Below are 27,480 nucleotides of genomic sequence, written 5' to 3'. Positions count from 1 at the left end.
AATGAACATTGCCCCTGGGAGAATGCGATAACATAATCTGCAGCCCTTTTGTTCTCGCTACCCTTTATGGTTGGCACTCTTGGATTCTTGAGGTTAGCTTAGGCCTAAATGAACTTTGCCCCTTGGAGAAAACGATAATAACATCTGCAGCCTTTTCATTCTTGCTACCTCTTATGGTTGGCACACTAGGATTCTTATTGGTTCCCTATTCTTTCTCTGTATCATTAAAACTCTCCCTTTGAATTTTTATTCACTTTTCATTTGTGGGATAGAGTTGTTACGATGTGTTTCCTAATACTCTCACTCATTATCTCGAGGAACGACATGGATAATTCTCTACTTTTTGGCATATTTGGAATTTTTCTTTGTGCCATTGCCCCCCCCCCCCCCTTTTAAGGCACTGGTTTTATCGCTAGGATCGTTGCTCTTCATATTGAATTAAGTTTGTCCATTATTGTAAGATGGCCGCCATTTTCTTTCGATAGACCTTGCCTCCCGCAGTCTGCTCTCTACCTTGATTTCCTGACGATCCTCAGCATTATTGGTTCGTCGGCATAAGGAAATGACTGACAGTTCCGTCGTTCCCACTCTTCGATCGCTCGTTACCTGAAGATGGCCGTCCCGCATTGAGTCGTAGAAAACGTATCGCTCTACTGAAGCTCTCTTGATATCCAGGTAAGATGTACTGGACTCGCGAGAGGATAAATTTCTTTATCCTGCTTTGTTCTCCCGCGATATGGCCGCGCTATGTCCCTGCTTTAGTTACCCTCATTGTACGGTGGCTTGTTGGGTGTGTCTTCTCGCTTATCATTCACCAGTTAGGCGAACTATATTTCTTCATGCGCTGGCCATTTCTTATCTATACGCAGCGCCCTTTAGACTGATGTGTCTTACCCCTCTAGTCTAAAGAGAGCAGGCTTCCTTTTTTCCTAACATCATTTTAAATTAGATGGGCCCTTGATTATTCTTGGCCTGGCATGACCTAGCAAAAAACTTTGTTTGACTAGGATGCCACACCTTGCAATAGCAGTGGCATCATGTATGCTTTTTTCTTGATAGCATAGGAGGCACGCACTTGATTTATTGTTCCTGCCCTCACTGTCTTTTAAACAAAGTCACCCCCATTTCCCTGATGATCTTGCATTTTCCTTGTTGTCATCCAGGTATCTATATTATCTGTTTCTGGAAACTGGCATCAAGCTCCTATCGTCGACCATATTCTTTGGCGTAATATTCCTAACTATTTCTTCTGCATCGTGGACCCTTTTGATCTTTAACCATGGGTCAGGACCATATTGGACACTGATAGGTAGGTTGGTTTGACGCCTCTACTATATACGTGCGCGCCCTCTGTGTGAATGGGTCTTGAATTGGGATTACTCTTTTTTCTAAAATTATATTCTCTGCTTATCATCTCAGATATATATGTAAGGTTATCAACCTTGTCCGGAGCCCACTAAATAGTTTGGGGAAAATTATTTTTCGATTCTGCAAAAGAGTTTGACCATCAGGTACTTAATGGCATTATATAAGAGAATGCCTTTTGGTATACCACTTTGCGATGGGTGACAATGTGCAATATGTACTCCTTTGGTGTCTCTAACACTGTGACTGGGTGTTTTCTTTATCTTTTAATTTCTTTGGTGGTTTATCCTTCCCTGATAACCAAACGGTTTTGAGGACTTTGCACTGTCCATTATCTTTGGGCGGTACTGGTTTGAGTTTTACTCAGTTTCTTCATTTCTCTCTATTTTTCATCCTATTCTGGTAGTGCACTCTATTCCATTTTACCTTATTATGCTTATCATATAATTGATTATTCACACTGTGGCAGAGCTGAAGCGACAAAAAAACTTTTTGTATATTGTATCGTTGTTTTTCCATAGCATAATGTATTCTGAAATTATATATATTTCTTCTGTGATTTTAGGTGTGTCTGTCCCATACCACCTGTCCATCCTAGCCCTGATGAAGGTGTAGCCCCGGCTGGGCCTTGACACCGAAATGCGTGTTGGTGTTTTTAAGGTTGCTGGGTAGTTGAAATATCACTACCCACATTCTGTGGATGATAACTGTCAACTTGTCATTCAACCAGCATGTGACAGTTTTACTATCTTGATGTTCTTTTATTTCTGTGAATAAAAACTGTTTGGTATTATATATAGGATGATGTCATTGTGGAATGTGTGATAGTATGATTGCGTTTTTTGAATGAGGCGTGTGGGACATAGTTATTATATTAATGAGATTTGTGGAATGTTGTTTTGCAATATATGTATTTGTATATAATTGACAAAATGGTGTTGACAATACAGAAAATAAATATGATCAACTAGTGTGATTAAATAACATCATTGTTGGATTATTTTGATTTTTGTCCTGGTCTGCACCAGTGTGTGGTTGTTAATATTAGGACCCTTTTTAGGGCCTTTTCTGAACAATTTTGGCAGGTATTTCTTGTTTTTGGTGGTCCTTATTCCCCCTGCCATACCTGCCTTCATCATTTTCCAGGGGTCCCCCTTCTTAGTAGTAATTATTTGCTTCCGTCAACTTTGCTCACTTCTTGAAAAAAGCTCAGCATTGTGTTGTAGTAAGAGTCCACAAACCAGCTACGTCTTCTAATCCCATATTAAGGGAGTCTTTGCCTTTGTCCTTGCGCAGCGTTCCACTGCCTTTATGTGCCTTTTGGCAAGGTTCGAGAACGATCGGTCGGACGCGGAGACGCTTTGGAGCAGCGGAGACTTTTTTAGGTCCCGGACTACACTATTGGTGATTGTATCAAAAGATTGAAGGCTGATGGAATTTGGTGTACAGTCTGTCCGTTTATAAATTCAACAAAAGAATATATGAAAGGAAAACTACGAATTAAGGGTGAACTTCTTTTGTGATGCATCTTTCTTCACACATTGTGTGATTTGGTGGCAATAAGAACTCCACTTGAGGAAGAAATTTTTTTTTTCTCCTATTGGTGATTGGAACATTTTGCAATAGACCTAGATTGGGAAACAATGATTCATTAACGTTTAGCTTGAAGAAGGTGGCATATCAATTTGTACCACTGAAACGCGTCGCTGTGTGTATTTGAGCACCCAAGCATCATTTGAGGTCACCGAGAATAAGGACAACACGACACTGGGTTGACCTCCGAATTACTTGGTTGTAAGACTTGGTGTGCCATTGAAATAACATTGGGTCTTATGTTTCCATCGATTACTATAGTCTGTTTCATTAGGTGTTTTTAATTAAAGCAAAATTGTATCTCTGATGTATCTCTGATGGAGAAGTGTGGCTCAATGATTAGAGCGGCAGACCCTGATGCAGAGGTCTAGCCCGAGACCAGCGTTCAATTCCCTGCCTCGGCGGGTCTTGGGCTCAAAAATTCCACGGACCTGATAATTCTTGCCTCGGTGCCATTCCAATCATGGAGTCCCACTCTGTAACTCTGGGCAATAGCTTGCTTAATCTCCACAACGGCCCCCACAACGCTAAGGTTGCCTGGCCCCCACCTTGGGGTGCCCAGGAGTGGACGCCTCACAGGGAAAGCCAGGATGGGTTCCACAGCGGTATTTGTACAAGCGCCTTGAGACCCTTGCGGGTGAGTAGTGCGCTATACAATTTACAAATTTATTTATTTTATTTTATATTTTGGATGTGTTTTTATGAATTTATTGTACACACTTTTTAAATTTTAGATCAGAAATATTCACATATGTTTATATAATAAAAATGTCATCTTTATATTATCCTTTTTTGGTTTTTTAGATTGCTGATGATCTTGTATGATGTATGTATGACAAGAATGGGTACCCGTATGCTTAAAATAGGAGCCTAAAGGAATCTTGTTTGCGACAGAAAGGTTCGAGAGTGTCAACAACACATTCATAAATGCATTCATACACACTGAATGTTTGTCCGTGTAAACAGCATGTCCACACATGCATTCATACACACCGAAGGTTTGTCTGTGTAAACAGCACGTCCACACATGCGTTCATACACATTAAAGGTTTGCGCATGTAAACAGCACATCCACACATGCATTCATACACAATGAAGGTTTTTCCGTGTAAACAGCATGCCCGCACATGCATTCATACACAGTGAAGGTTCGCACATGTAAACAGCACATCCACACATGCACTCATACACACTGAAGGTTTGTCCATGTAAACAGCACATTCACACATGCATTCATACACACTGAAAGAAATGGCACAGACCAAGGTCAAATATAAATTTCACACATTAACATACATAAATAAACAAGTGATATTAGTACCAGGTTCATATTTTTTAAAGCACACTGAGACATAGAACATAAAAAAAATACTGATTTTACTAACGTTGGACCTCTTTCTCATAATCATAGAAAAATAGATGCATTACAGTTTACTGTGTTAAACAGCTTTTGTCATTAATATAGTGGCACGTAATAGTTGCTTCAAAGCACTTTCCACATTCATGTAACTGAACAGAATATTAGAAAATACAGATGGTACTTCTGTAGCAATGCTACTTGTTAACAACTTTATTTCTGTGAATATTAGTGAAAATGTTAGCATCGCTTAACACCACGTACCGAATGATATCCAGGCGTTTCGATGCTGAATAGTATATAATTTCTGCATAGTATTTGTTCTTCGAGATCAACCTGAGCACTAGACCACATCTTGTCCTTGTTTTATGTATCTGTTCCCTTAATGTACACATAATGAATGGCCTGTGCCGCTTGAAACATATTTTACTATTGTATATAAATACTACCCTCATAAGGCATTGAAGCACTTGAAAAATGCTTTTATTAACTAACTTTAATCATGAGTGCGGCGCTCGCTTCAGGGTCACCACACTCTTTTTTTCTTTTTTAATTTAATGAGCGCGGTGCCGTCTTCACATACACCGCGCTCTGCAATGCAATAGGTGTTAATTTTTGTAAAAGCATTGATATTTACAATGCCAATAGCTCCAAAACTCGCAGTTGCGAGACCTATTGCATTGTAAATGCTTGTTATAAGCAGGAGAGCTGTTAGAAGCCTCCCAATACCGTGGAAGCCTTTCTGTCAACTATCATCCTGCCTTTTGTTTCCAGCCTTCACACAGTGTGGGCGCAATTACCTTTCCCTCTCTGTGATGAATTTATGTGAGTAGCTATAGAATGAACAACTATGGAAACTGAACGTTAAACACACTGTGCAGGGCCTTAGCTGCAATTGGTGCAGCAGGTGCAGGTGCACCGGGGCCCAGCAATAAGCAGCCCATCAAACCCTGACAGTTCCTGTGTTTTACTATATCATCAGCTGACAAAGTAGGCTCTGAGTGGAGATGCATGGAAAATGCTCATTTATACCCTAGAATAAATATCCATTCTGGCAAGCGAGTTGGGAAAGACAAAACACTACCAATCTCGAAGGCATGTGTGACTTTAAGTGGCAGCTGGCATGGCTCTCGTGTGGCGGGGCAGGCATTGGGGATCGCATGGGGGGTCGGGCAGGGCTCACGGAGGGTGCAAATATAAAAATAAATAAATAAACTTACCTTGCCCGCCGGGTCCTGCATCTCTGCTCTTGCTCTCCTCGTGTAAGTCAAGGAACAAGAAGCAGGCCCCACTGACCAATCACAACGCTGCAATGCAGCGTTGAGATTGTTTTTGAGCAACCTGATTCGATGCTCAACCAGGGAATGGGTGCCTGAACGTGTTCTCCATGCAGGCTGTAATGCAGCCTGCATGGAGAACAAGAAAAGTGTGCATGACTGTTTTGGCCGTATCGAGAGGGCTGACCAAACTGTCATTGTGCACTTAGGAGTGGGCAAACAACTTCTCCCCTGCTCTGCGCTGAAAGCAGAGCAGCCCCTTTTACCCACCCGCAAAGCATTGCTCAAACTTATTATCATTTTATGTTTCTGCTTCGCACTGCATAAAAGAAGTGGGGCGACGCTCCTCCTCCATAGCGGAGGAGCTGCCTATGTGTTTAAAAAGCACAAGGGCAATCCATCATTCTTGGTATATCTGCTCATCATACTGCTGCTATCGAGGGGTTGGGGTGTGTAAACTGATGCGCAAACAACATCCGCCATCTTTATACAGCTGCTTGTCAACTAGCGTAAACCTTGCAAGTCTACAGCAACTTTACAGACTGAATACCTGCGTTTGAAGCAGCCAATTGCAAATGTCCACTGGCTATTATTGTGAAATACCCAGCTTCACTTTATGGTGTTTGCCAGACCCTTTAACGCGCATGCTGTGCATTATAAATCAGTACTTTATGTCACAGTGTGAAGCAGCTACTACGTTTGATTGGAAGATCGATTTATTTTACATTACATCATTGCATATTTGGTTGAAAGAATATAGAATGAAAGGCAACGCACGCTGTTTTGTCAATAGCAAATGAGCAATCTATTAATGTAAAACCCTTAGTTATACTATGCTCTGGATTATACTTTTGTATAATCTGCATTTTACCGTGGTGCTTGCTGCAAAACATTCAAATGACAGGATGTTACATACCCTGGCCATGGACGTCATTTGACCACTGGCTTGCCCCTTGCTAACCCTGGCACTGCCTTTGAGACCCTGGCCTCAGTGGTGGCAAAATCAGTGCCAGGAACACAGAGGCAGCTCGTCAATATGGGCGTCAGTTAAGACTGGACACTCTCTGTATTCTCTCAATTATATTCTTACTCGAATAGTGTAATATGTGTGTGTGTGTGTGTGTGTGTATATAATATTTTTCACTATTTCTGTTGTAAAAAATGGAGTTAAATTAGCTGAAATATGACCCTCTCTGGCAGCTGAGGTAAAAAAAGTGATTTTAAATGTATGTTGTGTGTGTGCTTGCGGGTGACTGTATTTATGTGAGAGCGTGTGTGTATGCGTGAATGTGTGTGTATATGTAAGCATGTGTGTATGAGAGAAAGTGATGGTGAAGGGCGTGTGATGTCACTTCCGCTTCCCTGCCATTTTGGTGAATTGATGTGAATGACCCCGGCGTGAGAAACTACTTAAACTAACTGTTTCTCTAATTCCTCTTCCACACATTGATGGCAGAGAGCTTTTCGTGTTGATGTGCAAGGTCAGTGGGGTGGCCTTCTCATTCAGTTTGGTGTATTTATCATGTATATGCTGCAGAGAGTACTGTTACTGAAGGATTATCTCGTGCCCTCTGTAGAGTGCCGCCAGTATGGCCGGGTAGGATATAACACCCTGCGGCAGATTGTGGGATTCACAGTTGTGATGTAATTTTGCAACCTCCCTGTAGAGTTCGAACTCCATCCTGCTTTCTCCACTGTACCGGGTATCATGTGGAGGCCATCTGGTTGTAGTCCTTCATCATCATAAGGCAGGCAATGCTTTTAACACCCCTTTAGCCCCTTCCTTGCCCTCCCTTCACCCTCTGTCCTCTGCTGGCACACATCAACAAAACCACCATCTGCGGGAGGCATCGGTGATTTAGGTGAACTGGTCGGGGGATGTTTGTGTTCAGGGGCCAGTCCCTGCTCATCCAGGTCCTGACCAGTGAACACAAAAGGGACCCCCTGTTGCCTGATTTAATGTACTAGCATCAGCAAGGGCGCCAAATTTCTCTCCACCCGTGGCGCTATCTTCCCAAAGGCCGGCTCTGTTTGTCAGAGTCAGACATTCACAAGGTTTGCCAGCGACGTGAACAGGGTGATGCACCGAGCAACGGTCCATTATACCTCAGAGAACAGTCAAATGAGAAAGGCCAAGAGATTTGGACCACACATTTATTGTTCATGAATATCACCCAGGGCTTTGATTTGTATGCTTTCTGTTTTTACATGTCTCTTGAGTTGTGAGTTTACGTTTGTTTTGAAGGGCACCAGCCGCGGTGCGTCCATTGGGGCGTAGGGGCGTAGCCCCACCAGCCCTGGACCCGCGTTAAAGAATTAAAATAAATGTTAAACAGAAACTCGAAATAATTACCTTAATTACTTATTCCACGGCGCCGGGCAGCACCCGACTTTATCGGGAGTGTGCAGGGGGGGGGGGGGGGGGGGGGGCGGGCCGGGCTGGCTGGTGTCTTTGTTTAAAAAAACGTTTATCCCCGCATGTATGCTTCGGGCAGCAACTTGCCCGAGCATGCGCACCCAGGCCGGCCCCATTAGCTAGTAGGGGGGGGGGGAGTGCAGGACCTGCTGGCGGCAGCGCTGGCAGCAAAAGGGCGACAGGGCGAGGAGTCACTGTGCCCTCCAAGCCAATCCTGGTGCTGCATGCAGCGCCACTGCGCCAGGATTGGCCGGTCACCGCAGGGGCGGGCAATCCATATTGGATGCCGAGCGCGTGACGTAAGTAACGGTCGGGTTCACTTCTTCACTCTGTCTCGACTGACTCGTGCGCGTCGCTGCCTGAGCCCAGCCTGAACGGATTTAAAACAGTAGAAAGTGTCAAATGTAAGTATTCTTCGAACAATTCATTAAATGGAAATAGGTAATTTCTCCGAAGTGTCTAACAGCTGTCGTAAGTAACTCGTAACACAGGAAGGAGTGGATAACTGGACAGCACTCGAGGGGGGGGAGCAGGCCAGACGGGGAGATTTTGTTGTTGCAGTTTTTTATAGCGCTAAATCGACCCGAAGCTATCAGAGCGCTTTACTTGAACACCAGTTACATGACAGAGGAACACATTAATTCTTAAGGCAGGGGGAGATTTGCCCAAAACTTTCAGGGCGAATGTATTAATGTGCCGGGACATGCAGGGGGACGGGAAGGGCTTCTCTACGTGTTAATGAGTGGAATGGCTTTTTAATCCCGTTCAATTTGTATACAACGGATTTAAAACAGTAGAAAGTGTCAAATGTAAGTATTCTTCAAACAATTCATAAAATGGAAATAGGTAATTTCTCAGAAGTGTCTAACAGCTGTCGTAACTCGTAACACAGGAAGGAGTGGATAACTGGACAGCACTCGAGGGGGGGGAGCAGGCCAGACTGGGAGATTTTGTTGTTGCAGTTTTTTATAGCGCTAAATCGACCCGAAGCTATCAGAGCGCTTTACTTGAACACCAGTTACATGACAGAGGAACACATTAATTCTTAAGGCAGGGGGAGATTTGCCCAAAACTTTCAGGGCGAATGTATTAATGTGCCGGGACATGCAGGGGGACGGGAAGGGCTTCTCTACGTGTTAATGAGTGGAATGGCTTTTTAATCCCGTTCAATTTGTATACAACGGATTTAAAACAGTAGAAAGTGTCAAATGTAAGTATTCTTCAAACAATTCATAAAATGGAAATAGGTAATTTCTCAGAAGTGTCTAACAGCTGTCGTAACTCGTAACACAGGAAGGAGTGGATAACTGGACAGCACTCGAGGGGGGGGAGCAGGCCAGACGGGGAGATTTTGTTGTTGCAGTTTTTTATAGCGCTAAATCGACCCGAAGCTATCAGAGCGCTTTACTTGAACACCAGTTACATGACAGAGGAACACATTAATTCTTAAGGCAGGGGGAGATTTGCCCAAAACTTTCAGGGCGAATGTATTAATGTGCCGGGACATGCAGGGGGACGGGAAGGGCTTCTCTACGTGTTAATGAGTGGAATGGCTTTTTAATCCCGTTCAATTTGTATACAACGGATTTAAAACAGTAGAAAGTGTCAAATGTAAGTATTCTTCAAACAATTCATAAAATGGAAATAGGTAATTTCTCAGAAGTGTCTAACAGCTGTAGTAACTCGTAACACAGGAAAGAGTGCATTACTGGACAGTACTCGAGGGGGGGGAGCAGGCCAGACGGGGAGATTTTGTTGTTGCAGTTTTTTATAGCGCTAAATCGACCCGAAGCTATCAGAGCGCTTTACTTGAACACCAGTTACATGACAGAGGAACACATTAATTATTAAGGCAGGGGGAGATTTGCCCAAAACTTACAGGGCGTTTGAGCCCCCTGTCAGACTGGAACCTCGTCCCGAACTTCAAGGTCGGCCGCTCTAGCCGTTAAACCACATCCTCTCCCCTCTTGGAGACGGTGATGTGGCCCAGTAAAAATCATTTAATTTGTACAATGAAGGAGCGCTGTTTGAGCAAGGGATGGTAATGAGGCCTATGATAAAAAGTTTCATTTATTTAAAATAAAGACTTAGAAAAGCCTGCATTTTATATTGATTTGAAAGGCGCGTGCCGTCCCAGCGGCACCAGAAGCAGAATCCTGTGAATGGAACGTGGTATACAAGGCTGGTAACCAGGCAACCCCAGCATTGCACTCATGAGCACCAGAGGGAGAGGTCACGTAGACAGCATTAAAGAATACAGTTGGGACGGGGAATATTTTATCATAGCAAGCACAAGCTAGTCCAAAAGATACCGGACTTCAACATGAAAGTAATTGACAAGTTTGCTACACTGAAAGAGAGACGTGCGGATTTCATCTACAAAAAGTGAATGCTGCTACTTGTTTGAATACCAAAAATTCTGATTGAGGTAAGAAATGCATTGTTATCTCTGTTTTTAAAAGTTTTGTAGTGTTTGTTCTATTTGGAGACTACACAGATTTGCTCACCTTTGTTCACTGGCCGGACCTGTCTCCCGCAGGGTGAACGATTCGTTGCTTGTGTTGCCTATCAAACCTTTCCCCTTGGCAATTTGCGAAAACCTTTATACCAGTGGTTCCCAAACTGTTTACTCCTGAGGACCCCAATTGAGTCACCACTGGAAGCCGGGGACCCCCAAGCAATTTGTATGACTTAAATTTCAAACATTAAAACAGTAATTCGAAAACAATAAACACACGTGTGCACACAAAACGGATACTCGAATTACTAAGGATTTTAGTATTTTATATTGAAAGAATTTGCAAAAAACAGGAGGGTTAGCGCTGCATCTCCATGACTAACTTTTAAATGGTTGGTTTTATTTCGCAGTATGAGACTCCTGCCAGGGCCAGACTGGAAACCCAAAGCAGCCCAGGCAAATGTTTTCAGACCAGTCCCCATACAGTGCACACCTAGTGCAGTGAGTGCGCCTGACCACTACAAAGGGGGCTTTGGGAGGCTCTCCCCCCAAGACAATTTAGGAAATAATGGTGCAGTCTACAACAAATGTATCATTATATATTGAATTGTATCAGCTTTTAAAGAGTAGTAAATGATGACCTTACTATGCACCAGGATATGACAATCTTTGTTGGGGTTCTTCAATGATTCCCATATTATCCTCCTCCAACAGTGCCTCTCATCTCTCCATAGCCCCTCTGTCACATGTATTTAATTTGTTTTATAACATCTCTCATACCATTGAAGGATGTCAGAGCACCTTAAATCACACACATATAGGGGCTGATTTACAAGCCCCTTGCGCCACAGGTGCGTCACAAAAAGTGATGCACCAGTGACGCATTTTAGTTCCCCATATTTCCAAGGCAGGAAAAGCAACCCTGCGTGACTTTTACTGGTCTTGTAAATATGGCCCAATTGCACACAGCACTTTACGTGAAAGGGACGTTCCATGAGTGTTGCTGTGGGTGTTCCCACGCATAACCCATGGAACCAGACACATTTCCAGATTTACGAGGAATCGTACATCTGGAAATGTGTCTGAATGCTACGCCACCCCAGGGGAGGCGTAGGGAGGGGCAACTTGGAGAAATTTATTAATTTCTCCTCTTTCTATGCATGTTGCATTCTGCAGCACGCATAGAAACAGGATATTACCTCTGGTGATTGTTTATGTACAGGAAGGTGTCCCTTCCTGCACATAAACAATCAGTAAAACAATGACGTTTTGCAAGTTCTATGTGTGCTAATGCAGCACACTTAGAAGTTGAAAAACGCCATTTCTGATTGTTTACATGCAGGAAGGGTTACTTCCTGCACATAAACAATCTCCCCACGACACAGGCATCCTTGCACCATGGTGCAAATGTGCCTGTGCAGGCGTATGGCAGCAGTTTGTGCGCCAGCACAGGGGGAAGCACAGAGATGCAACATATTGTTGTAAATATGTCGCATCCCTGTGCTTCGAAAGTGACTCAGTGCGGCGCAGCCAAATGGCTTGCGACACACAGTCAATTTTCTTGCAAATCTGCCCCATGGAGACAATGATTCATACGTGTAAATCAGTGTATAGAAAATGTTACATAAGGCAAATGCGACTACAGGGTGTAGGATTCACATGTTATTCATACTGGTAGGCATTTTTAAAGAGTGCTTGGTCTGGAGAAGCACAAACTCAGGATTCAGAACATAACACTGGTTAGCATTGACTTTAACAATAAAAATGTATTTCCACCCAAATAAACCTTTTTAGCAGGATTAGGATAATGAAAGACTTGAAACAAACATATGTTTCTAACTTGTATCATGCAGCTTGCAAGCAGCTCTTTGATGACAGTTTATAGGTCACTGTGCTAGATTACTATTGTCACTTATGAACTGCACAGTAACAAAAGAATCTGTGACTAAAGCAGTAACCCACTAACCTAGGCACATAAAAAATGTTTTTCAAAATGCATGGTACACGTTCTTTGCAGTAGGCATATTAACCCTCTGTGCTACATTAGATAAGTCAAAGCTGCCACTTGACACAACTCTCATCTCTCTCCAGCAGGTACATTAATCACCGACGTAATCTTGACACTTTTATTGTTGCTGGAAAACTGCTGATTCTACAAGGAACTTTTTTGTGCTTTTAAAATTACTGCCTGAGGACCCCCCTGGGAATGTGACCACAGTTTGGGAAACACTGCTTTATACCATTTATATTTGGGGTACTTGCGTGGACCTATGTGAAGTGTGTGTACAAAGTTCAGCTCAACCAGAATCACGGTAACAGCGCATTGCGCTGCCTCTTTTATATTCAGTATATTGTAAGACTGTTTTTCTTCCCCCGCCTTTCCTTGTTTTGTTTCCCTGTTTTCCCCTTGCTTGCCATTCGTTACTCTAGAGTCTAATATTCAGTATGTTGTAAGACTGTTTTTCTTCCCCCGCCTTTCCTTGTTTTGTTTCCCTGTTTTCCCCTTGCGTGCCATTCGTTACTCTAGAGTCTATTCTAATAGAGTCGGAAGGCCGTAGGGGAAGACTGTGGACTTTTCTTCAAGTTCCTGACGCTCCTGCGGAACGAGCCTGGCAACCATTACACTGCTGTGCAACTTCTTCTACTCTTAGAGCTGAGATTTCCATGAGTCTTATAGTCTGAATTCAGCACCTGAGCAAAATAGGACAGAAAGTATGAAGCTCTGTGGTAATACTGAATAAGCAGCTACCTATGTTATGCCATCTATTAATGTAATAACTGCACTTTCACAATTGCTGCTTTAACCTTCCTGCTTTCTCAAATTTGCTTGAAAATGCACGATTTTTCTTCTTTTTTTCCAAAATTTTCTTGGGGGGGGTAACCCCCCCAAACCCCCCTTTTGGGGTTCGGGCTCGCTCGCTACGCTCGCTCACTACGGTGCTGTTTGCTAATTCGGTTGCGCGCCACCACTTTCAAATCTCACCCACCGCCCCTGAAGGGCACACGCAGAGTCATATATCTGAAGATCGTAGCGAAGCGCCCTGCCGGGATTCACAGATATAAACGAGATTACCATTCTACAGACCTCACGGTGAATATTTGGTTCGAAGGATTCTGAAAGGATTTCTGGAAGGTAAACCATTTTTCTGATTCCAGTGACAAGTCATCATCTGGAATATACACGAGGAATCGATAATGACCTAATGGCATGATAAATGAATGTGTCCGTCACGCAACTGGCACTCATGTAAAGCGCTCCGATACCTTCGGGGTGAGTTTGCGCTATATAAAACTCCATTTAAAAAAATGCTATGGAATTTAGATCTCTTCAGGAGAGAGTCACAGCCAGGACTGGAGACCAGCCAGCTCCCTGGCCCAAGCACAGGAAAGAACGAGCGAGGACGAGCAGGACATTCCAGATCAGGACAGAGGAAAGATAGCTCTCCCAGAAGTAGAGGAATAAACGTGATAGAGAGGCCATTCTTAGTAAAGAATACTTTAGCTACGAACCTGCCTCTGACTCCTCTCGTCGCCCTGTGTAGAGGACATTACAGAAACTGTTAAGGTGGTCTAGACAGAATACAACGATTCCTCAAATGGAGCAACATGCATCGTCAGCGAAAGATCCAGGTTTCAATCAGTGGAGAACAAAGATGAAGTTAAAAGTCCTTTACAAAATGCAACCACATAGATCAACTCATGGCTTCTGTTTTCTTTCTTCTGCTACAGTACTGAACCATAGACAGCTCAATGACCTGGTATCAGTGGCAGGCAACCAATAGGTGCTTGGTTTGTGATATTATAATGTAGCGGTACAAAGATTGTATCAGAAACTTCCTGCCGGAGCTAAAGAATGCAAGGTTGCAGAACAGCAAGCCTACTCCAGGCACTATTGAGTTTGGCAGACAGGTAACTCCTTCAAAAACGTGGAGTATGTCCGACCGCTGAATTACAAGTACATTATATCCACTGGCGCTCTAAGGACATCCGCTACATTTATACGGAGTACTCTGGCCTCCAACTGTAAGCCAGGCCCTTAGGCCTAGATTCTGCCTCACGCCTCTTTCTTTTATCTCCTTACACTTCCTGTCTCGTTACCTCACACTTACGGTTTCTTTTCCAATCCAACTTTTAGGCCTGGCCAGCTAGCTGTGTGACAAAAAATAATAACAATACATACATGAATGCATTGTACAAGGGATAGTCGTCAGCCCACTTCATCCACTGATCTATTCAAGGCCATTCACAATGTGCTTCTACGTACATCAACATACAGCATGGGGCAATGGTTCAGTGCACTCTATTCATTGGCTGTCTTGCAATGTGAGTAAAGGTATTTTTCCTGATCAAATGTGCACACTCCCTGACAAGAAGTAGTTTCACTGCCAGGGCTGCTGCGCCACTCCTATATTTTTCAGATTTTTGCATGATTCCTATCATTCTAAGCCACATTTTTCTGTTTTTCTTTCTTTTGCTGTGGGTCAAAGTCTACTGAAAACAAATAAGCACTTACACTGATGGGCTGCACTGGCTCAGCCAGGGGTCAAAAGTTCAAACATATCACTCAGAATTGTAATGGGTGAACTTTACACAGAACCACAGAACAAGTCGGAAACAAGAGGCAGAAATTGCTTAAGTTTGAACTTTAGACACCTCACACCCTAAAAAACAAGCGCTGAGCTCTGGGCAGAGCCAGGGCAGCCAATCATGATTAAGCCTCTGGTCGACTAACCTGAAAGGCAGTGTCACCAGCTGCAACTGCCGGCACAAATGTAATACTGCAACCAAGTTACTTGCACCAGAAGTCTTGTAAACTGCAAATACAGATGAAGGTAACATTGCTCAGGGAAAGGTTGGTGCTGGAAATATCTGTGTACGACATCTCGTTCACACATTTGAATCCTATTAGGGCCCTCTCAGCCCTTCATCCTTCTGATGTCAACAAAATGAGTAACTCTGCGTAATGTCACCTGTTATTTACATTACAATGTAGCTGCAAGACTGTGTCAGCCCAGCTACACAGGAAACAAATTATCATGGCCAGGGCCTGACTGGGAACGCAAACCGGCCCTGGCAATTGTATATAAACAGAAGAATTTATGAAGTGCTTATGGACAGACACCGGCTAATTAACAGAAGTGTTGATGGCATCAACGTTTTTTCAAGTCTTCTAGCTTATTTGGGAGACTGAAGAGTTTTCTTAAGGGTGTAATCATAAAGCCTCTGCTCATGGAGCCACATGAGCCAATTTGTGCCCCGTGCAAACAGTTATCACTGAAAGTCATCAGTGCTGAGGGCTGGCTCCGCCATCCTGAACAAGCATTTACAATGCAATAGGTCTTGCAATGACATTATTTTGAGCTACTGACAATGTAAATGGCAATGCCTTTAAAAAAAGTTAAAAGGCATTGTTATTTACAATACCAAAAGCAACACCTATTGCATTACATAGCACGGTGTCCGGGAAGACAGCGCCTCGCTTATTAAAGTTTAAAAATAAAAAATAAAAAGAGTGTGTTGGGGGGGGGCAGAGAGAGAAGACCTAAAAAGAGTGCCACAGATCGGCATACACAGAGGTTAGTTTATACTATGTGAGAATAACCCCAGCCATGTCTATATACAAACATCGAGATGAGCTGTGCCGCTGCACGTTCACAGACATAGAAAGGAATAAAGCTCACTGACCGGCCTTACCCTGCATACTGCTCACGGCCAGGTGCTGTGCTGGGGGCCCTGGGAGACCTGAGCCGAGCCCACCAGGATTGGGCGCCGCTATGGAGGGCTCCTGAAGGCCGCAGTGCCGCAGCACCCGAAAAGGGCGACTGGAAGAAAAAAGTGAAGGAGAAAGGGGTCGGGAGAAATAGTGAAAAACATAAATGAATGCGAGAAGGGGACGAGGAACTGAAGGATAAAGAGATGGTAGAGGGGTGGTGAGAAGTAAAGAGTGAAAGTCTGCAAGAGTTCTAGGGGTCGGTAGAGTGCCGGCAAATGGTAGAATGGAAGGCGAAACAAGGGCGAGGAAAGCCAGGGAAAGGGCGAAGAGGTAAGTATTTGCATTTATATAACACTTACTAAGTAGCGAAGAGTGAGAGAGAATGGAAGAGAAGAGAAAAATAGATAGAGGAATGTAGAGTTAGAGTGGAGGAGAAAAAATCAATAGCAGGTGAGCTGGGGGGAGAGAATGAACGAGAAAGGAGAGAGAAACTACCTAACGAATTGGTGGGAAAGAGCAGGAGACAGCGAATTTACGAGAGATAAGAACGGGAGATGGGAGAGAAGAAAGAATGAAAAAGAAAAGCAAGAAAGAGTGTGACATAAGAGAACCACATGATAGGAGCTAAAGATGAAGGCGAAACGGAAATGAAAGAGAGGGACGGGGCAGAAAGACAGAAAGGTAAAGAGTGAGATAGAATGGAGAGATTGGGAGAGAGACCGGAATGTGTGGGGGCAGAGAAAGACCAACGGAGATCAATTAAAAAGGAGACGAGAGGGAGTGAAACCGATAAAAGAAAGAGGATGAAAACGATAGCTTGTTCGAGCAACAGCAAAATTTGCCTAATATGTTTTGCTCCATTTTTGCTGCTTTGAAAATATGAATACACGTGAATACATGTGTAGATGGAGACAAGCTGGTGGGGGTGGGGGGTGAGGTGGTGTTAATTGTAGGGAGATTGGAGTTGAGGAAGGAAGGGACAGTGAGGCAGGGGGGGTGGTGGATGAGATGCAGACGCCGGCAGCATTACTGACCTGCCATGTCCTGCGCCGTGTTGCCCTCCATGGTCACTGTGGCAGGATGGCCGCCATTGAGAGCGGGTGCAGGTGGGAGGGGGTCCAGGGTGAAGGGAAGACAGGAGAGGTAATCACAGGTGCCTGCTGCCAGAACCTGCCGCTCCCCCTCCCCGCTCCCTCGCAGACACAGCCGGTGATACTGACAGGGAGGGGGCTCTGCTGGGACAATGCGGGAGAGGAGCCTGAGGAGAGCACAGGACCGAGGTACATGGGGGAGAGGGAAGACGTACAGCCAGAAGGTGGCATGCTGGTAGGGGGGGGGCGAGGTGGTGTTAATTGTAGGGAGATTGGAGTTGATGAGGAAGGGAAGGAAGGTAAAGCGCCACGAAGCCGCATGCCACTGGTAGCTCTGAACAGTAAACCGAACTGAGCCACAAATGGACTATGTTTGTTGGAAAGAAATGATTTAAACAAACAACTATGTCTGGGATTGCAATGTCGAAAGTGAGCTTCAAACTAAAATACTTGCTCACACAAGTCACACATTCCACATTGGCAAACAGCGGGGACAGCCGTGTACTCTCCCGCACGCTGCAGAGAGTTGGTAAATATTTGGATTTAAGGGGGGGGGGCATTCCCAAAAGTACTTTTCTGATAAATATACAAATAACGTAAATGTTTAAAATGTAGAACATGGTGAAGTTGTCAGTATGACTTTGCCTAATCACTGCAGCGTCTCGCGGGGCTGACAAGACAGCTCGGAGAGGCTGCAGAAAAAGGCGCGCTCCCTCTCACATCGAGCCCGGGTGGCAGAACTAGCAAGTAATCAATAATAGACTGCCCGCCGAGACGTGGTGGACCCTCGGAGCCGGCGGCTGCCCTGCATGAGGCAAAACAACCCCGGGCACGTGAAGCTCGCGAAAAAAAGTGAAAGCTCATTTAAAAAAAAGCACAAACACAAAAGTTATTTAAAGCACATTAGGAACACTGAAGAAAAAAACAGATGGCCCCTGCGAGCGCCTCGCAAACAAAAGTGAAAGCTCATTTAAACAAGTACGTCCGCACAAACGCGCTAAGGCCATGCTAATTAGAAACAGATGGCCCCCCTAAAGATAAGAAATTGCTTTGTGACAGCCGCAAAACAGACGATCCAGTCCGGATGGGCCGGACCAAAAGGAGAAAGGGCAGGGCCGGTGCATCCATTAGGGCGCTTGGGCGTTGCCCCACTAATTAATTTGAGGCATGAGTGGAGGAGTTGACTGAGTAACAAGCGTGCGTGCCGTTGCCGTCACTCTCACACTCACATTTGCAAATTCAGGCCGCCTGAGGCAGTCGGCACAGAAGGGGGCGGGGTAGCAGGACTTCAGTGTAAGTACATGTGCATCGAGCCATCCACGATAATATCTATCAGGTGGTCGGCGGAGCGCACAGCAAGAGTGCGCATGTTCTGTTTAGAGCTTAAACATTTTGCGATCAGCCCTGAACATGCTCACACTAGGCTGCTCTTTGGAAGAGCGAGGGTTGTTCCATGCCGCTCTTCTAATGAGCAGCCTAGTGCGCATGTTCGGGCTGGTCGCAAAAATTTTAAGCCCTAAACAGAACATGCGCACTACTGCTCAAGCCAATCCTGGCGCTGCTGCTGGAAGATTGGCTGAGACGTAGGCAGCACAGGAGCGAGCGTGACGTCAGAGCCTCCTCATCGAGGCAGACAAACCTCATGTTCACCACTACTACCACGTTTGACGGGAAACGGCTGAGCCTGCAGCAGTGGCCAGGCAGGCGTCAGCGGGGACCCTGGTCTGATTGGTAACATTTATCTGTTTAATTTTATCCCCAGCACTTCTCCCCCTCCCGTGAGCATGCCCGTGGCTGCCTCTGTCACTTCCCTTCATTACCCCAGAGGGATGGATGGATGTCAAGGTTGCTTGGGCACATTTAGACCTGCCGGGGTCACTCCAGTTCAGGCTCTCGACCACCCTCTCCCATCCCATGTACAGAGCCCTGGGACAGAGAGAGTGCAGATCCATTAAAGTGCCAGGTGCAGGCCAGCCCATTGGCCCGCATCCTCAGAGGGCCTGAAGCGTGATCCCCTTACAGGAACATTGCCAACCTAATCATGAGGCCTTCACAAAATCTTCATTAGGCGCAAGACAAATTAATTTGGGAATGCCTTGGGATTACTGCTGACTGAGCGCACAGACAAGTGCTCACATGTCTGTTTGCACCATCCAGGCGCTCGAGGACAGACATCTCAGCTGCGGCTCCAGGCCTTGACCCTGCGCGCCTCAGATCTCCATATAAAGTGCCGATCTTTTCAAGCATTACCTATGCACCATGAGACATGGTTGGTGCCACCATTTGAGGTTATTGCCCAAGCGATGATGAAGAACTATGAGACCAAGTGCTGAGTCACGCTTTGAGGTTAATGCGGCGAGTGATCAGGAACAGTTATGAGACCAGCCCTGCAAAAACCACAATGTACAGGAAAAAGAGTTGTTAAATACTTGCACACCGTTATACAAATCACATGTTTTTAATGCGTAGTTTAAGCAGAATCCTTAAGATTCTACAAAATGTCCATTGTCAAAGTATTCATCCAAAGCAAAGTCCGAAGTCCTCATGAGGCACATTGGGTGGCAGGCATGCCACCCCCCATGTGGTGGGTATCTCTGGGCAGGGCACTACTCAGCTGTCAGGCTATAAGGCAGGCTCGGGGTGAAGGCAGACTACGTTTTGCACTAATTGGATTTTACGAGTACAGAGGGCCTGTGACAGGATGGGCAGTTTGTCAAGTAACCTGACTCTTCTTCTGAGCAGCTAACGATTAAAATGTTGCACACCCTGTCGAACCAGTCAGAGCTGTGCGCAGTGTGGCACTTGAGAATGACACTTGCTTTGGTAGGCACCTTCCACAGCATGCGGACAGTCTCAGCTTTGGGGAAAACTGCGCAAGGAAAAGGTAACATAAGGAACGCTCCAGCACTTTTTGATTAGGTGACATTTCTTAATTACACTTTAAAGTACTACATTTGTTGTGCTCTTTAAAGTGAAGCGTAAATTAATACTTTGTTTGACAGTTGTGCTCGGTAACATCCTGGTGTGTGTGCTACATGTGAATGAGCAAACTGACGCTTTGCAATTCAGTTAACAATTTAGTCAGTGGTGCCATCTGAAAACCTGGTTAATGCAACACCCCCTCCTTGGTCATCTTTTCCACATCTTTGTACGTTATGCAGGCAGAAGTTATGCTTTATTCATTTCCTCATATGCATTTAATAGTTATAATTTTTCTGTTCCTTGTTTTGTTTAAACATCATATGAAAAAAGATAGCACTGCCAGCTGGGCTGCGTGGTGCGCAAGTGGCCGCCTTTCATACCGACTTAATTAATTGTCAAAAATGGGTGCCTTCCCCCCGATTTATGTATACTTATATCTCTGCCCTCAATAGAACCAATTATTGTATTATTTTTCGTGAGTGTGTGTGTGGTGTTTGTGCATGTGGTGTGTGTGTTTGCGTGTGTGTGTGTGTGTGAGAGAGAGTGTGGAGAGAGAGAAATTATATTTTTTCAGTTATATGTATGCTCCGTCACAGTAGGGGTTCTAGTGAAAAAGTTCACAAAGACGGCTTTTTGTATTTGTTATACTGCATGTTTATTTCAGGTGCTATTTGCTTTAATAACGTATGTGTCTTCTGCAAAATAATGTTTATTGAAAACACAGTATGTGAAACACTGGACAGTGCGGTTCGTTTGCAATTAGTAACAATACCAACATGTTCAGTTATGTTAGTCACAAGGTGGAGTTTTTCTGATAACTTTATGAGACACCCATCTGTAGAAGATGGAGCACTTCTGGCAGGCCTTTGTCACTGAGCACTTGAAATGTTGTTCTTATGGGGGCAGTAAAACCACGGAAGACAGGATGCCTGCTCGGACAGCATCATTGTGCAGGTCAGGCACAGCACTTTGTTCAGCCACTCATTGGTATTAACATTGGCGAGGTGAAAGTGGACATTTGCAAATTAGTCAAGAGGGGTTTCTGTGACCTCAAATTTGTTTGAAAATGCACCATTTGTCCACTCTTTTTTCAAAATTTGCTCGCGGGGAGAACCTCCCCGAACCTCCCGTAGGTTGTTCGGGCTTGCACGCTTCGCGCGCTCGCCACAGTGCAGTACCAAATTATTTTACACCTCGCCACTTTCAAATGTCACCATCCGCCACTGAGAAAGGGTAGTGGCCAAAAAGCATCCTTTTCAATGGGAAGCCAGCGTTTGGCATAAATGCTGACGTGACCCAACAAAATTATGGGCGGGGCATTGATCCCCCTTCTGAAATCTCCTCTCTAACAATATGTCTCGCCGATCGGGCAGCGCATGCGCGCTGCAACGCTAGGTGAGACCTAAAAATGGCAGTTTTCAGAATTTTGAAAAGGGGACCATTGCAGGTGCTGTCACTACAGCTGCCTTTGAAGTCCACTTTCCAAAGGATATGTTATAAGTCCTATATAGGATGGAGATCCAGATGTAGCCATAACTGCTACTTCTCACTAGACACAATTTTTAGTTATTGTGCTGCCAGAATTGATCAGTTTAGTCATGTCTGGGATCTTTATGCTATAAATAGATGCTTCCTGAATCTGATGAAATGTGCAAATGAAGACTCTCTATCCATGCATAAGAGGTTCTGTAAGGACTTGATTCATACTGATGAGCTGCTCACTGCTTCCTTTACTTAACTCACTAAGCGGCATTTAAAAGAGAAATAATTTAAAGATCTGGAGACTTATGTTCCTGGGGCCCACCATGTATCCAAAGTTCTTGCTTGGGAGGCTTCTGCTGGATACTTTTTGTATGTATGGGCAACAACTGCTGAACCACTCCCTGCCTCATGTGTTCTGTTCCATTTATATAACGCTTTACGACCAAGGCAACTTACAGCTTTTAGATTCTCATAGAGTGTAGGAAACAGAATTATTGATCTTCATTTATACAATTAAATAAATATGTGATTTCAACAGAAAGGCACTGCATTTGTAAATATACTACAGGAGGGGGCAATGTAAAAAAGGTTTATTCTCACAGTAATTCTTGCACCAGTTCTTAATTTGAGACAGTAGTTTCCGGTGCTTGGCATGGGCACTTAACTGTCAACACTGGCACTTATGACAGTCTGTCACATGGAGGTGCTGTTTGTCTAATTTAGAGATAAGCGCGACAACAATTGCTTATTAATTCGATATATAACAAAAATGAGTAATACCTGCCACCTAAGCGATTCTTATAGCTGTGAGTACCTGGAATAGTTTGAATTGCCACACTTATAGGAGTGTGATGGTAAGCAGCTGTGCTGTTACCGTCACTGACAGAGCTGGCAAGGGGCATGGGGGTGCAAGCTGCGGTAGCCTCCTGAACAGGGCCCTGGCACTTATTTTGTAACAAATGAAGCACTGTACTTTCACCCATTATCTGTTCCTTTGCAAACATTTTGGGTGCTTTCAGGACTCATCCGCTCCACTAGCAACCAGGCCATTCAAGTGGCCAATTGTGGGGATACGTAAGGAAATAGCCTGCAGTTGCCTAAATGTAGCGGTGATCCTTAACTTTATGTATGAAAAAAACTCTTCTTACAAGTGCATATTCAGTGCTGTGCTGCATAATTCTATCCTGAGTACCCTTGAGGGTCCAGACTGCGTAGAGATTGTCTATTTCAGTCCCAATCACCAAGGTAAGGCGTTCCATGGCTTGATTGTCTATTTTAGTCTTATGGCTAAATGATTAGATTGATTTAGTACAGTGGGGTTAAAGTTTCTGTTTCAGAATGTTTTGAACCCTTGTGCACTGTTTTTGAAGGTATTGCTGTATTTTGGCAGCGATTTTGTTTGAAAGTTTACTTTTACATCTTCCAGAGCTGATGGAGAATGTAATTAATGTAATGAACACTAAGATGAAATACTCTCTAAGAAGCAGCCATCACTAATCCACATATGCTTTTGGCTCCTTCCAGGTTACTGACTGACACAAGCTATCTAGAATCATTTCCACCTTTGTCATCAACGGGTGGGTGTAAACGATGAACTACCCCTCCTTTGCAAATAATGCTGCAATCCTACATCAAGCAATGACCACGGAAGTTGAGTGGCATATCAAATTGAAGTGCCCCCACATAAGCTTTGAACTTTGTTATTGCCCCAGCAGAATTTAAGTGTGCTTTACTTGGTTGGATAGCACGGGAGGCTTTCTTTATAGTCATGAGCCTGTTTACTATATTGAACGAAGAGCAGATGGTAAGTAAGCCTTCCTTATAATCCCCTTTTTAGGTCGAGGGACCGTCCGGTCTGCCGAAGGCAGAACCGGAAGTCCGGAGATCTTATGATTCTTAGAGTGGCTATTTAGCCCGCCTCTCTTTTTGCCTCTCCTCCATTGGCTGGCTTCCTAAACGGAGGCCAGCCATTGGAGAAGAGAGCCGTCCCTCCAAATAGGCTCCGTCTTTTTCAGATTCGGGGGGCGTGTTCCGTGCTCTTCTTTCCACTTTTTAGCCACGCCCTTTTTTAGGCGTGTTTTTCTCTCCTCCAGCCAATGGCAAGAGGAGAGAAAAGAAAAACACGCCCCCGAATCTGAAACCGCCGCTGCGTTTCTCCGAGGCATTTCTGCTTCGCCTCGGAGAAAGGCGGCGGTGTGTGTTTTCTTTCCATAGATGCTCGCTTATCTCCCTGCCTTTCTGTCCTTCGCCCCCCTACTCTCATCTCTTGTTCGGATTTCTTTTTTTTTTTAACACAGACATTAATCTCTTTCCCGGTTCCATTATTTTTTTCGGCGCCTCAGAGTAAGAAGCATATTGTAAAGGTAATTACAACGCAATTACTCGAAAACAATGAAACAATTTATACAACACTGTGCCCACCCGTCTGATGCGCTTCAGCGGCACTGCAACAGGGTATGCCCTATAAGAGCAATGATACAATATAACTACGGAACTCTCAAAACATATCGTGTAAACGCATTCAGCGTCTGACTGGTAGATGTAAAAAGCGAGCAAGGTTTCATATTATTATGAACGTTATTTTTAATCTGCCAGCCTCAGATATCCAACCCAAAATGTCCCCCGCCCGAATGAGTTTTGTTTTCTCTTTTAGTGAGGCGTTTGAGATGTTAATGCCTTCCTCTGTGTGGGGAGGAGGACTTATGGCCCCTGTCACCTAGCGACGCGTCTGTCCCGCTCCCAAAGACACCGAACCAGGCGGGTGCGCTGAGGGCTCTGCTTCGGCAATGGCGCGCCCCATCGGCCTCGTCGCCTCCTCCCCGAGCCGGCCTCTGGCTACGGGCTACCGGCTCCAGGGGCTCCCCAAGCTGGCCTCCTCCCACGGCGGGCGGCAGTACACAGTCACCGTGCGCCTAGAAGCCAGCGGGGAGCTGTTCTCTGTCCCCGGGTGCAGCCCCCAGACCCGGCTCCGGGAGCTGAAGGAACGGCTGAAGACCGTGGCCGGGGTCACGGCCGAGCTGCAGAGGCTCAGCTACCTGGACGAAGGTGGGATGTGGGGGTGGGGGTGCATGGGCGGGGGAACTGTACTGTAGGATCTGTAGGTAGTAGGGTCAGTGAGTTGTTTACCAGTTTAATAATTATGAGATTGCTCGGAATTTTCGAGACGATTTAAAAGGAGGTTTCAAAACCTTAATGCGGTGTAGAGTGATCGTCCTATGTTACACCCCCCCCTCTCCCCATGGCATAGTGTCCACTGGACCCAGAGCACTCAGGGTGTTCGGTGCCCGGTCACAGTAGCATATCTGGCCTACTTTCATAGTATGCGTTCTGGTGCTGTACAAGCCCCCCCATACATGTAGGCATACATGTCCTAAAGTGCAAAAGAAAAGGGATTGGATGTGCTGAGCTGTTCTCCGAACACGGCTCTAGCGCCTCTTCAGGGCTAGTAAGCGCTATATAGGTACTCCATCACACCATACTGTGCCATACTTGGGGGCTACAGATCTCCGCCAGTGCTCTCCACAGTGTGACCCTGTGCACATCATGATTATTCGCAAAGTTACACCGTACACTGGCACCTGCATACAATAGTGGCTTTTGCATAAATACTGCATAGTTCGTACATTACGACTGAGATTCGCAGAACTTCAGATTTAGCCCTTGGTAATTTGCCTGTGTTGTAAACTACGCGTGCATCCAGCGAGGCCGAAATTATTCTGCCCACGAAACCACTTTGTGGAGCTAGTCATTACCATGTCTAAACTATTCCGGACAGCATCGATTTGGCAAAAACAAGAGAAGGGAAATCTTTAAAGGGTACAACGCTAAAGCTAACTTCTCCACTAGAGAGAAGTGAGCACGCACGTCAATGTGCCTTCTGTGACACAAAACGGACAAAAAACGGACCGCTGGTGCCAGGGCACAAAACAGAGCCCGATAGAGACCCGTTTCGAGGCCCTATTTAAAAAACTGCCGATGCTCTTCACTGGTGAGACCCGGCCCTCTCAAAGCCCTGGCTGTAGCGTATATGTGTGTGGGAGGCTCTGTGTGTGTGTGTGGGAAGCTCTGTGTGTGTGTGTGGGAGGCTCTGTGTGTGTGGGGGAGGCTCTGTGTGTGTGTGTGTGTGGGAGGCACTGTGTGTGGGATGCTCTGTGTGGGGGTAACTCTGTGTGTAGAATGCTCTATGTGAGTGGTGGGGGTAACTTTGTGTGTAGGTTGCTCTATGTGAGTGGCTCTGTATGTGTAGGTGGCTCTGTGTGTAGGTGGCTCTGTGTGTGTAGGTGGCTCTGTGTGTGTAGGTGGCTCTGTGTGTGTAGGTGGCTCTGTGTGTGTAGGTGGCTCTGTGTGTGTGTGGCTTTGTATGTGTGGGTGGCCCTGTGTGTGGGTGCAAATGCAATAGGTCTCACATTGGAGAGTGATTAAGCTATTGACATTGTAAATAACAATGCCGTTTCTTTAAATGTTTTAAAAACAAAAACATACAAGAATGTCATGACCAATGCCAACAGCTCTAACTTTAACAATGCCGAGACCATTGCATTGTAAATGCTTGTTCTTTCTGTGCCCTCGAAGTAAAAACTGGATATAATGAAGCCGTCCTTGTTATCAGACCTACGCTATGTCCTAGTTTCCGGATTTCAAATGTTGACTTTACTCCCTTTTTGCAAATTCTATTTCTCGTGGAATGGACTCCCGTATTTTGTTTGTCCATTTTTCTTCAACATTTTATGATTTGCATATTAATCTTCCTGCTGTTGACTGAAGTCCTCAGATATGCTTGCAGAATAACAAGGTATACAATAAGCAGATAAAATGAATGTTACCTAGCTAAGTAGCCTTTGACTAAAATACTATTACCAGAGACATGAGAATAAGATTTGTATTGGGAATGACAAGACGGAATTGAAAATGCCAATGAAGTCTGTTTAAAAAAAACATAAGAATAATAATCTTCCTGCTGTTTTGTCCACATCTCTTCTATTAGAGTTGTTAAAGATGTAGTCACTTTGGCCTTTTCTGGACCACCTCCAATTCTAACAGCAAGTGAACACGGATTACAAATTTTCCAGTACCCATTTACTGGAATACAGTGCAGCCAATACACTTGCGCATTGAGCAAATACTGCAGTGATTGTCATAAAAGCTCGTATGACATGACTATTTTGTGAGATTCACTAACAGTGAGACTCGAAATATCAAAATTCACAGGTTAGAGATTGTCTTCGATCCAATGTTTCAATAGACTCTGTACATGTCAGACTTTGGCCGCATTTAATTGCATTATGTTTTAACATCACTGAGTTAAGCAGTGTTCATGGCTCACACAGTCCATTCGTTCATGATGAAAACAAATGACATTGAAAACAAGCACTGTCAAAGCCAAGAGGTCTGGCTTGTATGTGCTAATACATGCAAAGACCATTTAATACCATACCATAGCACACTCCAGCCAGCCCTATTGGCTTTGCCATTGCTTGTTTGCTATAATATAGGTGTAAACGTTAAAGCACGGAAGCGTGTTGAATTAGGCACAGTGGAACTGTACTAGATTATTTAATAATGAATGTTACCATTTATATAGGACACTGATTGTGTAGTGAGGAGAATCGTTTTTTTTTTTAAACTGAGAGCTACATGAAGCGTTTATTTGGATGTTACATTTGGCAGCACTCGACACCTGTTTTGTAGCTGTTGCGATACCTGTCCTGATAGATAAACATATCGCCGCCGTTCTGACTCATCCACCAGCATGACCAGAATGCTACCTCAAGCACTGTTTATAATGTCGACGTCACCACGTAAACAG

At 44.7% G+C, this 27,480-nt stretch overlaps 1 protein-coding gene and 1 long non-coding RNA gene across 3 annotated transcripts in view; one reads left to right on the top strand and one right to left on the bottom strand.

The window, feature by feature from the left end:
• Positions 1-27,480, bottom strand: part of ANKH (ANKH inorganic pyrophosphate transport regulator) — a 549,424-nt gene that overhangs the window by 391,152 nt on the left and 130,792 nt on the right. The window contains exons 1-2 of one of the 2 annotated variants that reach the window (XM_085605964.1): positions 17,214-17,284; positions 16,161-16,288 (exon numbers count right to left, since the gene is read on the bottom strand). The exons of the other annotated variant lie outside the window; for it this stretch is intronic. The gene's annotated coding sequence lies outside the window, so the exon portion shown is untranslated. Of the gene's footprint in view, positions 1-16,160; positions 16,289-17,213; positions 17,285-27,480 lie in introns of those variants that run through there. 2 annotated transcript variants of the gene reach the window in all.
• LOC146832686 (uncharacterized) overlaps positions 20,073-27,480 on the top strand; it is a 164,236-nt gene continuing 156,828 nt past the window's right edge. The window contains exon 1 of the long non-coding RNA XR_014961598.1: positions 20,073-20,154. This is a non-coding gene — a long non-coding RNA (uncharacterized LOC146832686). The remainder of the gene's footprint in view (positions 20,155-27,480) is intronic.

Source organism: Triturus cristatus, chromosome 5_1, assembly GCF_964204655.1.
Source record: "Triturus cristatus chromosome 5_1, aTriCri1.1, whole genome shotgun sequence".
NCBI lineage: Eukaryota > Metazoa > Chordata > Amphibia > Caudata > Salamandridae > Triturus > Triturus cristatus.
Note: the sequence above shows the minus strand (reverse complement) of the source record. Positions and strands in the feature narration are given on the sequence as shown.